The sequence below is a fragment of the Mesocricetus auratus genome, unplaced genomic scaffold (genome assembly GCF_017639785.1).
Source record: "Mesocricetus auratus isolate SY011 unplaced genomic scaffold, BCM_Maur_2.0 Super-Scaffold_2245, whole genome shotgun sequence".
Classification (NCBI taxonomy): domain Eukaryota; kingdom Metazoa; phylum Chordata; class Mammalia; order Rodentia; family Cricetidae; genus Mesocricetus; species Mesocricetus auratus.
The window spans coordinates 2,176,769-2,193,040 of NW_024429180.1; the positions used below are offsets into that span (position 1 = coordinate 2,176,769).

A 16,272-nucleotide genomic window follows, 5' to 3' on the forward strand; every position below is an offset into this window, starting at 1 on the left:
GAAATAGCAGCCAGGGCTCTCTCTAGTCCCACCTTCCTCAAAAAAAAAAAAAAAAAAAAAAAGCTCTTTTCTAAGGAGCAAGATAGGAAAAATATAGACAAGTTCAAATATTTTGAAGAAGAAAAAAAAAGACAATTGCATAAATGCGATTTTTCTTTTTTTAATTAATAGGACCATTGTCTACACACAGGAAGCCATTCATGAATGCCTGGTAAAGTGAATGGGATACTGACAGTAATATCCTTTACTTTTTGCTTTGAAAGAGTTAACCTAAATTGAAATACCAGGAGAGAAGTATTTCACACCTGCTCTTACCACCTACTCTTTCTTTAATTATGCAAAAGATGATTGTATCAAACCCACTATGTAAATCTCTTCAAACAGAAAAGATAATAATACTTTCCTGATGTGAGTTTGGTTGCAGAAAAGGCAAATTGGTGCATAATTAACAATTTGTTGGTGCAAATTCATCTGCATCTTTTAATTGGTGTTAATTAGATTAGGACTAAAATTTCTTTAATCCTTTATCTTGCCTTTTTTGATGCAAACTAATTTCCTCAGCTGGATGTCAAAGTTTCCTATTAATTACACCTTTTTAACAGGCCTGCTTCCTCAGCCACAGCAACCCACGGCTCTCACATACAGGCTGGGAGCAGTTTTCAGAAGATCTTGGGACCAAGGTTTTGGGAAAAATAAGACATAGTGAGGTTTGGCACTCAGAAGATTGCAGGTGAATGCAGGTAGGCTTGCTGGCCTCAGCATTTCTCAAACTCAGACAGGAAGAGCTTGGGGCATTTGGGGGCTGCATGGCATAACTCTGTCACAGTGCAGATGTTGGAACAGACTGAAATAGCAGTGGCAAAATGAGTAGCCTTTTGGTTAAGAAGCTAATCTGCCTGTAAATCCCAAGAATGACCAATATTCTGGCTTCTTTTCACTCTGTATTATCCAGAGGCCTCTGTGTAAAATACTTGTCTACCTGTTCCAATGGAAAACACACACCCATGTTTGGCATCTTAGGGGTGAATTAAATTCCACATTTCACATGGTTTCCTTGAATACTGTAACCCTCCCCACCACAGTGAGCATGTCGGAGAAAAAGCCACAAAATACGTTCAATATCTTTTATGGCAATGTGACCTGAAATAAAATTTTTATGTAGTCAAAGGTTTTGATAGCTCTTTATCCGCTGCCTTCCTCTCGCTATGCAAGGGTGATGATTGAAACCCGGTGTGTGCTGGGGGTGGGGTGGGGGGAGGCCATAAAACATTTTATGAACAAATAAAACAGTAGCCATTAAGTTCTGCTATGATGTCTGAGTAGATATTCAGCACACAAAAAAACACGATAAAACAACTGTAAACTGAGTGTGTCCAAATGTAATTACAATGACTTGTCTCTAGTGAATGACAGGAACTAAATACAGTCACAGACTTCTCCAAAATTACTTTGGGCAAAGAACCAAGAGAACACTATATCCTTTCTTCACGAAAGGCATTTTGCCAAATAAATCGCAAACACACAAGCTTTAATAACCAGGGCCAAAAAAGCACTTGGGAACTCATTATGGAAATGTTTAAAACACAGGCACATATGTGCGCGTGTGTGCTCTCATGCACACACACGCACGCGCGCGCACACACACACACACACGTGTATTCATATTTGATAATAAAAAAGACATAATGTAATCCCCCTTTAAAAAAAAAGCCACATTTGAGATTTTTAATTGGTGCTCTGCACAAGTAAATCCAGAGAGTGATAGGCAATTACAAGCTCTGCCCACCCTCCTCCAGACTCAGGATATTTGGCTGCCTTTCCTGCCATCTTTGGAAAGGCTGTAAGGAAACCTACTTGGAGACTATTATGCAGCTAAAAGTAAACAATGGATTCTGAAACAACCTAATTTTTTCCCCATCATGTTGGCCAGTGCAGGTGGAATCTCTCTCCAACTTTCCACCCTTTGAAGTGTAATGGACTAAAGCACTCTCTCCTTGAAGAGGAAATAAAACTTCTCAAACTGGAGTCCAGGCTGCACAGAGGCCATGGCTACAGTACTTAGAAGCGATAGTCCCAGCAGGACTCGGATACTTCAGCTCTACTCCTACAACCACGACAATATGCTACGGGCCATTTCGGAGTGTCTTCAAGAAAGCAGAGTTGGGTGTGGTGGCACACAGCTATCATCTCAGCACCCTGGTGACAGAGGCAGGAGGATGGCTACCAATGCGAGGCTATTCTGTTCTACATCGCAAGTTCCAGGACAGCCAGGACCAGATAGTGAGATTCTGCCCCCAAAACAAAAACAAGGGCCTGGAGAGATGGCTCAGCGGTGAAGAGCCTGTGCGGCTCCTCTTCCGCTATTCCAGAAGATCCAAGTTTGGATTGGCGGTGGTGGCGCACGCCTTTAGTCCCAGCACTCGGGAGGCAGAGGCAGGCGGATCTCTGTGAGCTCAAGGCCAGAATGGTCTACAAAGTGAGTTCCAGGACAGCCAAGGTTACACAGAGAAATCCTGTCTTGCAAAACCAAAAGCCAACCAACCAAACAAAAGGGGGCATGAAAATCCTGCCACACATTTTTTGTTTTAAAATAACATAAGGAGAAAGCCCTAGGTAAAGCTTCTGGTTGCTGCTGAATCTGTCTCATAGCCCAGAAATGGGAGGGGACGCGGAGAGATGTCTTCAACTCCAGCCGATGTTTAGACACAAGCACAGGGTAATGTATTTCAAGTGCTGAGAGCATCCCGTGATCCAAGATTACCACCCGCCACCCACCAACACTCAACGTCTAGTCCTCCTGCCTACACCTTCTAGAATGGGCTTCCAGGCGTGCGCCGCCATCACCATGCCCCGTTTATACGTGTCTGTGGGGCTGTGGCACCAAGCAGTGTCACTCAACACTTCCCTCCCCATACGTGAGTGTGGGAACACCAGACCTTGAGCAGAGACCCACTTCCCCTTCTGCCAGGGAGTAAGACAATGTTTACTAAAAACAATACAATGCCTGGGGGCATTAAGTTCCTGGAAAAGGCCTGCCCACAGAAACCACCCTGACCTCGACCTTGTCCAAAGACTAACCGCCTCTTCTGCCACGCCCAGATCAGTTTCGGGGGTCAGAGCGGAACCAGCCAGGGGAGAGGAGAGAGCAGAAGCTTCTCTGGTGGGAGCCTTTCTTAGGAAGTTTTCTTGAACCTTTTTGGAGCCTGTTTAAAGTTTTCTTTACATCGTTGAACAAGTCTCTGTGTTGTCAATCCCCGACACCCTCCGCATGTTCTCGGACACAGGCCTCGCAGCAGACGCCACACGTGAGTTCATGACTCTGCTGCCTCCTAGCAGGACTCCGGAAAGCATTTTCTATATTTAGCTCTTCTCCTTAAGTCTGTTTTCATCAGTGCTCAGAATCACCTTTCCCGTGGTTAGGGAGTAATCTCCTGAAATGCAGTCATGTATGGCCTTCTCCTGCTGGGAACGTCTAGTGGTTCCTCCAAGCTCAGTCCAAATTCCACGGCCTTATATCCAACAACCTTCGCAGCCTACGCTCCCACCACATCTCCCGCTGGTCAAGAGAATGTGGCTCTTGATTATTTGACATAGTATCGGAACATCCACCCACAGACCGTACTGCTACTGACAATAATTTTCCCTCAAACTGTCTCACTCAGATTGAGTCTGAGAACTTGTGCATACTAGCACCAAGCTACATAGCCAGTTGTTCTTTTGATTTTTGTTTTGTTTTGTTTTAAGAATGTATGGGCATGCCGGGCGTTGGTGGCGCACGTCTTTAATCCCAGCACTTGGGAGGCAGAGGCAGGCGGATCTCTGTGAGTTCGAGGCCAGCCTGGTCTACAGAGTAAGTTCCAGGACAGCCTCCAAAGCCACAGAGAAACCCTGTCTCGAAAAACCAAAAAAAAAAAAAAAAAAAAAAAAAATGTATGGGCATTTTGCCTACAGGAATGTCCATGCACTGTATGCGTACCCAGTACCTTTAGAGACCAAAAATGGTATTGGATACCCCGGTACAGATGGTTGTAAGCTTCCATGTGGGTCACGGTAATTCCACCCTGGGTTCTATAAGAGCACCCTGTGTGTTTTAACCTCTGATTCATCTCTCAAGCCTTTCACGTCTGTTGAGTGTTAAAATACCAGGAATGTTTGTTTTTGTGCTGAGGTAGGGACTGAGCCCATGGCTTTCTACATGCCGGACAAATACTCTACCAACTCAGCCTCTCCCTGACTTAAAAAAAGTTTATTATCACTAGCCAGGCGTTGTGGCATGTACCTTTAATCCCAGCACTCAGGGGGCAGAGGCAGGCGGATCTCTGTGAGTTTGAGGCCAGCCTGGTCTACAGAGCAAGTTCTAGGACAGCCAGAGATACACAGAGAAACCTTGTCTCAAATAAATAAATAAATAAATAAATAAATAAATAAGAACAACCAGAGTCTGTCATTTCATCCAGGGCAGGGCCTAGGCCCTCCCCCATGTGTCCAGACTGAGAGAGCCTCCCTCCACGTGGGATGGGCACCCAAAGTCTATTTATATGCCAGGGATAAACACTGATCTACTACCCAAGGCTCCATAGACTGCCTAGGCCTCCTTGCTGACACCCATGTTCAGGGGGTCTTAATCAGTCCCCTGCTGGCCTCTCAGCCATCAGTCTGGGGTCCAAGAGCTCCCCCTTGTTCAGCTCAGCTGTCTCTGTGGGTTTCACCAGCTCAGTCTTGACCCCTTTGCTCATTACTCCTCCCTCTCTGTCACTGGGTTCCAGGAGTTCAGTTCAGTGTTTAGCTGTGGGTGTCTGCCTCTGCTTCCAACAATCACTGGATGAAGATTCTAGGATGGTATATAAGGTAGTCATCAAATTCATTATCAGGGAATGGCATTTAAGGTAGTCTCTCCACTATTGCTTAGATTACCAGTTGTGTCATCCTTGTAGATCTCTGGAAATCTCTATAGTGCCTGATCTCTCCTCCAACCTATAATGACTCCCTCTATTATGGTATCTCTCATCCTGATCTCTATTCTTCCCCTGACTCAACCTTCCTGCTCCCCCATGTCCTCCTCTCCCCTCCTCTTCTCCCCCTCTCTTTTTCCCAGCTCCCTCCCCCCCATGCTCCCCATCTACTCAGGAGATCTTTCCCCATTCCCCTTCTCTGGGTTACCACACAAATCTCTCTTAGGGTCCTCCCTGTTTCCCAGACTCTCTGGCAATGGGATTGTAGACTGGCACTCTCCTGATCCACATCTAAAATCCATATATAAGTGAGTACATACCATGTTTGTGTTTTTGTGACTGGGTTACCTCACTCAGGTAGCAGAGTAGGAATTGGGTGGGGTGCTGGGGAGTTTGTGGGAGGAGGGGAGGGAAGGAAGGGGAGCTGGGATTGACATGTGAAGCAAGCTTGTTTCTAATTCACATTTTTAAAAAAAGGATAGGGGCTGGAGAGATGGCTCAGGGGTTAAGAGCACTGGCTACACTTCCAGAGATCCTGAGTTCAATTCCCGGCAAACACATGGTGGCTCACAACCATCTACAATTAAATTTGGTGCCCTCTTCTGGCACGTAGGCAGAACACTCTATATGTAATAAATAATTTTTAGAAAAGGATAAAAAAGAACAATGAAAAACAAAAACAAACAAACAAATAAAACACACAAAAAAAAAAAAAGAGAAAGAAGAGTGGGTCTTCCCACTTCAAATGATTTAATTAAGAAAAAGTTCTTCACAGGTGTTGCCCAGCCACTTGGGTTTTAGTTGATTCCAGATGTATTCAAGTTGACAACCAAGAACAGCCATCAATCCACCCCTTGTCAATTATGGGGCACTTAATCTCCAAATGAATACAATGACGAGGACATAATTATACCTAACATGACATAACCATTCAATGTATAATAAAACATGCATTTTATATTTAACCAGGTCATAATTAGGCCTAACATAACTACCCCTTGCACAATGGCAAACACACTATAAATTTTAGACTAGGTGGCAATGTCCTTTAGGGGACATTCATTCAGACTCAAATATGACAACCACTGATACCCTTTTAATTGATGTTAAGGACCCGATTGCTGTGGAGTAATCCTTTTGTAGGCTGTGAGGATGTGTTGCTCTCCTTGTTAATGAAGAGCTGACTGGCCAACAGCTGGGCAGGAAGAGGTTAAGCAGGAGGGCCAAACTGGGAGCATGCTGGGAAGGAGGGCGGGGCCAACATCGAGAAGCAGAGGAAGCAGGAAATGAACATGCCACGCTGAAACACAATACTGACACACGGTGGAGCACAGATAAGGAAACACGGGTTAATTTAAGTTGTAAGAGCCGGTAGGTAACAAGCCTAGGCTATTGACCTGGCTTTCATAATTAATAAGTTTCTGTGTTTTTTATCTGGTAGCTGGCTGGTGGGACAGGGAAAACCTGCCTGCAATCGGATGATAAAGAAATCGAGGGGAGCCGGGCGTTGGTGGCACACGCCTTTAAACCCAGCACTCTGAAGGCAGAGGCAGGCGGATCTCTGTGATTGCGAGGCCAGCCTGGTCTACAGAGTGAGTTCCACGATGGTCAAAGCTACATGGAGAAACCCTGTCTCAAAAAACAAAACAAGAAATCGTGGGGGAAAAAATCACATATCTGTACTAACACATTCTTAAAAAATATTTGACGGAAACATCCATGTCAATCATCACCTTCGTTTCTGCAACTGGTCATGTGGCCTTATCTAGCATCTATAACTAACTCCCTCTACTACCCATTCTGTATTTCTTCTAGGGATGCACTACCGTTTTTTGTTTGTTTTGTTTTGTTTTTTGAGACAGGGTTTCTCTTGTAGCCCTGTCTGTCCTGGAACTCATTTTGTGGATCGGGCTGGCTTTGAACTCACAGAGATCCGCCTGCCTCTGCCTCCTGAATGCTGGGATTAAAGGTGTGAGCCACCATCAACTGGAGAGATACTGTTTTCCATTCACTACAGAGGTAGCTTTAAAGGCTTCTACTTAGCCTTTCCAATCACAACAGCCCTCACACCACAGTTCAGAGAACCAATGTGAGGATTCTGCCAACTTCTGAGTACATCTATCCCAATTATACATGCTGGCACTGGGGAGTAACCCCAGGACGAGCTTGGACCTACTGTGTCCGACTTCAAACTCCATTAATCCCCTGACTTCCACAAGACCATACTTAAACTGGACGCCACAGTGTTTCCCGGGGGGCGGCGTCTCCCGGATTCAGCATCGATTCAGAGCTAGTTTCCAACAGAAAGTCCAACTGTTGCCTTTCCCCCAGGGCACAGGACACTTGTAAAAGGCTGTGGGTCCCTCTGGGGAAGCGCTAAGGAAAGGCTAACAGTAAAACCCTTAGGTATTTTTTGTTTGTTTTGGTTTTTTTTCTGAGACAGGGTTTCTCTGTATTGTTTTGGAGACTGCCCTGGAACTAGCTCTGTAGACCAGGCTGGCCTCGAACTCACAGGGATCCACCTGCCTCTGCCTCCCAAGTGCTGGGACTAAAGGCGTGTGCCACCAACGCCCGGCTCCCTTAGGTATTTTTAACCAAGTCCTTCTTCATGACAGCCTGGCTGTCCCTTCATTCAAGCGGCTCTGGGTCTGCAAACTGGCTCACGTCTGGAAATTGGTTCACGAGTCAAGATTCCCTTTTGCCGCAATCCAATGTAGCCTTTTTCTTTCATTTGTTCGAGGGTTCCTGTGCTTACACAGACAAACAAAACCCAGTGGGCCTCTCATCTATTACATGCCTGGAAGCACCGCGATTGATTAGCCAGTACCAAAGGTCCGCACAAGTCATACCATCACAAAAATCACTTTATCTGTACAGCCCATTATGATGGCTATGACCACCTTGCTTTCAGCAATTCACAAAACACACACACACACACACACACACACACACACATAGTGGGGCAGTCATATTTTCTGGTAATTTTGGCTTGCTCTTTGAAGAATGGGACAAGGGGAATAAGCATGATCCAGTAGCCCATGACAGGGACCTACTATGTTCAGAGGACATACCTGTGTTCTCACAGGTAGGGTTAGGGACAGAATGGTAGAACGTGGTTTAGCTGACATCTGAGGGTTAATTTTGCATTAACCCATGTTTATATTTGTTACTGCTGTTGTTTGACTAAAACCAAAGCACAGGATTCTCCAAAGCCGCTAGTAGAAACATCCCTGTGTTTAGTTTGACCAGGTGGGGGAATGTGCAGCCATGGCAGACTTTTAACCCCTGTTACAATGGGGCTAACAATGCCTGTCTTTAGCGCATGTGTCTAGAAAACTGTAAGCAGTTTGTGTTTCAGGAAGAGATGCAAAGACCAGGAGAGTGACCCTCATTTTTGCCGAGGCTTCGTGCGTGCTAGATAACCATTCCACCACTGAACAAACAGGACAGCGAACATCTCTTAGGCATCATTTGCACGCGTGGAAGTCTCTAACGCTTTCTAGACTTAACACTAGAAAATGCAAAGGAAAAAAAAATACCCTTATGGAGCCGGGCGGTGGTGGAGCACGCCTTTAATCCCAGCACTCGGGAGGCAGAGGCAGGCGGATCTCAGTGAGTTCGAGGCCGGGCTGGACCGATAGCCTCCGAAACAATACAGAGAAACCCTGTCTCCTAAAAACCAAAAAAAAAAAAAAATACCCTTATGGAAACCCGACAGACGATTCAGCCCAGACTAGCCTTGCCGATGTAAATGGCCCTGTTGCTACTTGTGAAAAGTGTAGTGCACACAGTATGGAGTATGTATGCATCTCAGTTGTGACAGCTGTTAGCTAAAAATCCAGAACTTTGCAGTGAATGAAAAGGAGCTTCCAATTATCCACACAACTAGAACTATCTCTGAATAAATCAGAAAACCATTCATAGTGAAGAAAATGAAACAATGAATTGACATTGCAACCCAACTCAATATGATCCTTTAAAAAGGATACGTCTAGGAGTACCCAGCATTTTTGTTTTTTGTTTTGTTGTTGTTTTTCTTTTTTCTGGTTTTTTGTTTTTGTTTTTTGAGACAGGGTTTCTCTGTGTATCTCTGGCTGTCCTGGAACTTGCTCTGTGGACTCATAGAGATCCGCCTGCCTCTGCCTCCCAAGTGCTGGGATTAAAGATGTGAGCCACCACCAGGTAACACCCAGCATTTGTAAGAGATGGATCCCTATCTCTACTGATTTACTTGTTTTAAAATTATTTATTCATTTTTATTTGCATTAGGGTTTTGTCTAATGTATGTCTGTGTGAGGGCGTCAAGATTTTGGAATTATAGACAGTTGTTAGCTGCCATGTGGGTGCTGGGAATTGAACCTGGGTCCTCTGGAAGAGCAGCCAGTGCTCTTAACCACTGCACCATCTCTCCAGCCCTGATTTACTTTTTTTAAAGTAGGGTCTCACTAAGTTTTCCAAACTGGTCTTGAACTCATGATTCTCTTGCCTCAGCCTCCTGTGTGCCCAGTTCCCAATGTTTCTTAAAACAAGACTATGGAAAGAGGTTTTTGGGGCTGGAGAGATGGCTCAGAGTTTAAGAGCACTGGCTGCTCTCCCAGAGGTCCTAAGTTCAATTCCCAGCAACTACATGGTGGCTCACAACCATCTGTGATGAGATCTAGTACCCTCTTATGGTCTGCAGGAATACATCACTGCATACATAATAAATAAATCTTTAAAGAAAAGAGGTTGTGGAAATTTTACAAATGAGTAGAGATGGAGGGATGGGAGGAGGGAGGGAAGCATCTCAGTGCGGTGGTGGGTCACACCTATAATCTCAGCACTAACTCAGGAGGCAGAGGCAAGCAGATCTCTCTGTGAGTTCAAGGCCAGCCTGGACTCAGATTGAGTTCTAGGACAGCCAAGGCTACACAGAGGAACCCTGACTTGGGAAAAGAAAAATTTATCTCGGCACCCATGCTCCTTTCATAGCTAACTTAAAATAGCATTAGTTTTAGCTCATGGTTTCAGAGATTGCAGCCCAGAGGCAGTGGACCCCATTGCAGAACACCACTGGATGGAGTATGTGGTAAAATAAGGTAGCTCACCTCACAGCTGACAGATAGTATGGAAAAGGCTAGCAACAAGGTATCCCTTCACTTCTTCCATATATTTAGAGAGAGTCCCTGTGTGTGTGTGTGTGTGTGTGTGTGTGTGTGTGTTGTGTGTGCATGAATGAGTGTGTGTGTGCGCGCACCTGTATGTGTCTGTGTGCATGTGTGTGTGCATGAGTGTGTGAGTGTGCATGTGTGTTGTGTGTCATGGTGTGCATGTAGAACCCAGAAGATGACCTGCCAGGAACCAGTGCTTTCCTTCTACCCTGTGGGCTCCAGGGATCAAGGTCAAGACAATAGGCTTAGGGCCAAGTAAGCGTCTTCCTGGTCCCTCTTTATTGCCTTCAGCCAGGCCTGGGTCTTTGTTTCCATGAACTTGCTACAATGTCAACAAGTGATGAACTACAAACGGGCCAACCCATGGTCAGAGCCCTCATGATCCAATCACTTCCTAAACCCAACCTGCTCACCACCAAACCTTGAGTAACTATGTTTCAGTTTCAAACTACAACCAAGTTCACTCCAAATCCTTAGCTCAGCCCCTATTGCCAGTCTGGACGTGGCTCGGTGGCAGAGCAGCCGACACCATCTTGCCCTACCCTAAAGCCCTGGTTACTCTGAACCTAACTTCTGACCTCTTCACCTGTTTTGATGTCTTATCCAACTTACCATGGCCTTTGCCTTTGATAACCTTAACCAATCCCGTGTCCTGGAGTGGCTCCAGCCCTGTGGACCTGACCAGGCCACCACCAACTACATCGTGGATCCAGGGTGGGTTCCCTGCCCTGTACTCATCCTTACAGAGAAGTTTAGATACAAGCAACAGACAGCTTGGCTCTAGCTCCTCTATTTCTTTATGGGTCCCATTCATAAGTTTATACAGTGAGGAAGGTATCAACGGTGAAGGTTTATTTTTGTTCATTTTCTATAATGGACAGTAATGGGTACAAGCTTATTTCCTGTATGACTACAGAACCCTTCTGCCTACATTTATAAATCAACAACCACAACTTCATATCTTTTTTTTTTTTTTTTTTTTGGTTTTTCGAGACAGGGTTTCTCTGTATTATTTTGGAGACTGTTCTGGAACTAGCTCTGTATACCAGGCTGGCCTCGAACTCACAGAGATCCGCCTGCCTCTGCCTCCCAAGTGCTGGGATTAAAGGCGTGCGCCACCAATGCCCAGCCACAACTTCATATCTATACCAGCTCCTTCTGTTTCAAAACAGACCATTTACCAACAGAAATATTACAAAGATTTTAGTTTTTAGGGGAAATTATATAAGTAGAATAAATAATCTGTAAAAAAATCATCTAAAAGAGAACATTTATTATAACTATAGGAATATGTAATATAGTAAAAAAAAGGTAGTATCTTTTAAAATATTACCAAATATGTTATATGACTACATCAAGATTGTGTATATGTGTGTGTACTTATGTGTATGTGTGTGTGTATATGTGTGTGTGGTACATATGTGTGCATGTGTGTGTGTATTTGTGTGTTTATATTTGTGTGTATGTGTGTGTATTTATGTGTATGTGTGTCTGTATATATGTGTGCATGTGTGTGTGTGTGTGTGTGTGTGTGTGTGTGTGTGTGTCCCAGAAGAGGTTGATGTTGGGTATCTTCCTCAATCACTTTCAACCTCTCCCCACCCCACCCGACCAAAAAAATCTAGGGTCTCACTAAGAAGCTCCGGCTGTCCTGGATCTCACTATTTAGACCAAGCTGCCCTTGAGTTTACAAGGATCCATCTGCCCCAGCCTCTCAAGTACTGGGATTAAAGGTGTGTGCCACCATGCCCAGCTTCAACCTTATTTTTTTGAGGCAGGGTCTCTCACTGAAGCTGGCCAGCAAGTCCCTGGACTCTTCTGTCTCCACACCCTGGGTGCTAGGTCACAGGTATACAAGGCTGTGCTTCTCCTGTCTGTGGGTGCTGCAGATCAAACTTAAGAGTCTCAAGTTTACATAGATTTTGCTGACTGAGCCCTCCCCTCGGCCCCACCAAGATAATATTTAATGTGGACCCCATTAGCTGCTTCCCATAAATTGCCCTATTTTACTTGGTAAACTGAAGCCAGCACACATCTAGAATCCTATCTCTCTAATTACTATCAAACCCTAAGCTGCAGAAGATGGTGGGTAGCTTTTCCATTCTTCCTTAGGTAGAGCTCTGTGTGGATAGGCTCAGCATTCTGAGGCAGGACCACCATGCCATCTGTGACTTCCACAACCTGAATGTTGTTGCAACCCATGCTGTTCCATGATTAAGATCAACGTACTAAGGGCTCAATGTTCTGCTCAGACAGATCCACGCCTATCTGTAAAACAGGGTCTCGCCGTGTATCCTTGGCTACTAGGATGACCTTGAACTAGTGTCAATCCTTCTATCCCTGACTTCTGAGTGCTGAGATTATAGCCATGTGCCATCATACAATGATTTTGAACCTTGAGTCCCCAAGAGCCCCAAGACTCTCCAAGATACAGCTCCCAACACAGCTTGCTTCTCACGGTCTTCATGAGGGCTTGCTCAGAAAGAAACTCTATCCTAAAACAGAATTCCAACCCGAGTTCAGTGGGCACAAACTCAGTGGGGCATAGGACATTTGGACCCCAGCCATACCAGCATCCCTCTAGGAGATTTCCTGGTTAGAAGCAGCAGTCACATGACCTGCAGCAATGCTATCTCAGCACGCACAAACACAGCCAGGATCATCTTTAAAGGCAGCAGGGCCTCCTTAGTTCTGTGAATGTATGACCATCGCTGGTAGCCTTTTAGTGGTAATGAAAATTTGCACATTGGCGCTGCAAATTCTGTACCATATTTTAACACATGCTACATCAGATGCAAATGCAGGGGGTAAAAAAAAATCACAACTGCATAATGAAAAAACATTCGTTTTCCCCCTTTCTAATCCCAGCAGGGATGGAGCAACTGCGAGCAACTTTGCAAACGTATGTGAGACAAGGGACTTTGGAAGCAAACTCTGGCCAATACCTCACGGCCCAAATCACTGTCTCAAAAGGAAAAAAGAGGGTAGGAACCCTTCTATGAGACTGGCCGAGCGTTCCAGCGTAAAGCCGGATTGTTTCTAGAACCACCTCAGAGAGGCTCATCCATCTGGGGGTGTGCTCCAGGTGGCGCTCCCCCTGAGTCATCCCTCTGCCATGAGGGCCGTCCCGCCACGGCCACAGCCAGCACCAGACCCCTTGCAGAACGCGAAGGTTGGCAACAGCGATGACTTTTCTGGACAAGTCGGTGTTCATCTCCACCCCCCAGGGCCTTTCCCAAATGTCCTTCCCCCCCCCCTTGTCCCTCAGCCCCACTGCGACTGCTCCCCGGGTGGGCTTCTCAACCCTGCTGTCCCCTGAATGTCCCAAAGTCCAAAACCCACCAGGGGCTTCCATCCGGGACTCTTCTACCGGGTAGGCCAGTCCTGTGACATCCTTCCTACTTTGGTTCTGGCAGGAGTAAGCCCTCAGTCAGGCCCTCCCCGGACAGATCTTGGAAATGATTAATCTCTCAGATTAAACTGAATGAGCTCAATATAAAAATATTTTTAAAAAACAGTAGGGTCGTTAAAGAGTGACAGATTTAAGCGCCATCTGGGCTCACTGGTCAGGGTGGCGCGAATTCCATCAAACGGCTGAACGGCGTGCGATCTGAGAATCCCATCTGTTTTATCTAACATGCATCCGTCCGACAGTTTGGCCATTTTGATGTTAGAGTTGTTTAAAGAAAACATTATTCTATGGACATAGAACAATGCCTCCTCTAAACTCCCTGAATGAAAAAATGTACACTTGATTATCCCAATACCTGACAGAAACGAAGCTCGGCCGAACTCTTACAGTGGCAATTCCAAACAGATTTCTTTTCACAAAATGGTTATTTCCACCGGTATATTTTTGTAAACATTTGGGACCATATGGGGAGATGTTTCTTAGGGTTATCCTGTGAAAGTTCATTTTGTGGTTTTTGTGGTTGTTGTTGTTTTTGTCCCCATAGAAAACTATATTGATAAGATAGTACATCTCACAAAGCAGGATCTTTTTTCTTTTGTTAATCCTCCTTCCTCTGCATCCCTCAATTAAGATATTTTAAGGAAAATATTATTGTAGAAAATGCTTAAGAAACACCAGGCAGTTTACTTGTAAGAAACATTTTTTTGTTTTGTTTTGTTGTTGGTTTTTTTTTTTTGGTTTTTCGAGACAGGGTTTCTCTGTGGCTTTGGAGGCTGTCCTGGAACTCGCTTGGTAGTCCAGGCTGGTCTCGAACTCACAGAGATCCGCCTGCCTCTGCCTCCCGAGTTCCGGGATTAAAGGCGTGCGCCACCACCGCCCGGCTAAGAAACATTTTTTTTTATCACTTCTGTTCTTTCTTTGAACAGAGGGGGTCTTTTCCCTTTCTGGTCTTCTGCCACTTGGGAGCCCTTCCCTGCCTGCATAGGCTGTAAAACAACTTCTAGAAACATCATTTGGATTTCCCTGTGCCCAATAGCAAGGTTCTGTGTCTGAAAGGGTGGCAAAAAAAAAAAAAAAAGAGAGAGATTCTAAACATATACCATGGCCACCCCAACAGTATATGTTTGGGGTCTTTTTTTTTTCTTTAACAAATTGTTTTTAAAAGAAATATATGAAGGCTAAAGGGTAATAGAACAGGAGAAGTGTAACCAGAGCACATTATGTATCCACAGGAAAATGTCACAAGGAAGCCCATCGATCTATACCATTAATAGATTCTGCAAAAAAATGAACAAATACATTTTTTATGTATTTCAAGACATTCTAAAAGAAACCTATTTTAACCAGACTATCCCTTGACTGGAAAACATCATTCCGCTACGATATGACGATTAGAATTTTTGCCCATAAAATACAGAAGGGGTAATTTTCCTATTTTACGGTTATGCTACAGTTATATGACACATTACAGTGTTTTGCAAACACGTAGATGCTAAGCTATCATAAAACCAAGACTGGGTGCAATTAGGTACCAAAAGAGAGAGTGCCCGTTATCACCTTACTGCATTATTAATTTCTGCCATCTTTTATAGGCACCATGTACAGTCTAGACTTCCTTAGGCTCACAGTCACACCCTTTAACCATTTTGCATATCAGGTGAATTTGCTAACATATAAGTCACAGACAGTTTTTTTTTTAAATGGCCACACTATGCTACATGAGGAACACAGGCATTTATCATTTCTTTTACCTTTAAAACCAAGCCAATAAATCCTACTGGAGAATCCTTCCTAAGATTATGCATAACAGTGTCTTAAAAAGGCAGGCTGAAGTGATTGAAGTACTGAGCTATCTTCAGCGATCACAACTATCACTTAACATTCCCATAGGATGAGTACTGAAAAACAGGGTGACATCCAGGCGCGGCCTTTAATCCCAGCAGAGGCAGAGACAGGTGGATTTCTGAGTTCAAGGCCAGCCTGGTCTACAGAGTAAATTCCAGGACAGCCAGGGCTACACAGAGAAACCCTGTCTCAATGGGCACCCCTCAACCCCCCATGGCCAAATTCTTTCTCCAGTTCTCCCTTATTTGATGAAACAAAGAAGCATGATTTTATGGATTTTTTTTTAAAGTGGCATTTCACAGATGGATTTGAAGTACCAACCTCAGGGCACCATATGATCCCAAAGAGAGATCATCTCTGCAGATTTTCAAATGCAAAAGAGCAAACATTAAAATTGCTCAGAAAACTTTTTTTTCCCCACAGATCTACTCTGGGCAATCCACCCAGAGCTCTTAGGAAGACAGGAAAACTCTTGTCTAGGGCAACTGACCCCAGAGCCACAGAGACATCTTACTCACATATAGGACATTGATTTATCTTAAATGCCAGTGGCCAAAAGAGTTACAATCCACTTAGGTCACTTAACTAAAGCAAATGTTGGGGCCATAGACTTTTTCTTTCCTCTTTAAGGTTAGGAAGTAAATCAAGAGGGGCTTTAGAAGGACCAAGGCTATTCAAGACATCCCTGAAGAGTGAACTTGTACTGGTTATTAAAGTTTCTTTACATTTGTGGGGTTTTTGTTTTTTTGTTTTGTTTTGTTTTGTTTTTTGTCCCTCCCTATGTCACCTGCAATAAAAAAGGAATGGCTCCTTCTTCATGCTCCTGGCTCCTTCCCTAACCTATTCAGGCCTGCAACGCTTTGCATTGCAGCTTGGCTAAATGTTAGAGAAAAACGGGGCTGGTCAGGGTGTC

The 16,272-nt window shown here is 44.6% G+C and overlaps 1 protein-coding gene and 1 long non-coding RNA gene across 2 annotated transcripts in view; one reads left to right on the forward strand and one right to left on the reverse strand.

Moving 5' to 3' along the window:
- The window catches only part of Clybl (citramalyl-CoA lyase), a 226,801-nt gene that overhangs the window by 162,075 nt on the left and 48,454 nt on the right, over positions 1-16,272 (reverse strand). The gene's annotated exons all lie outside the window — the stretch shown is intronic.
- Positions 6,214-13,931, forward strand: LOC110342702. Its single transcript, XR_002384852.2, has 2 exons — positions 6,214-6,323; positions 12,971-13,931. It is a non-coding gene; the product is annotated as an uncharacterized LOC110342702 (long non-coding RNA).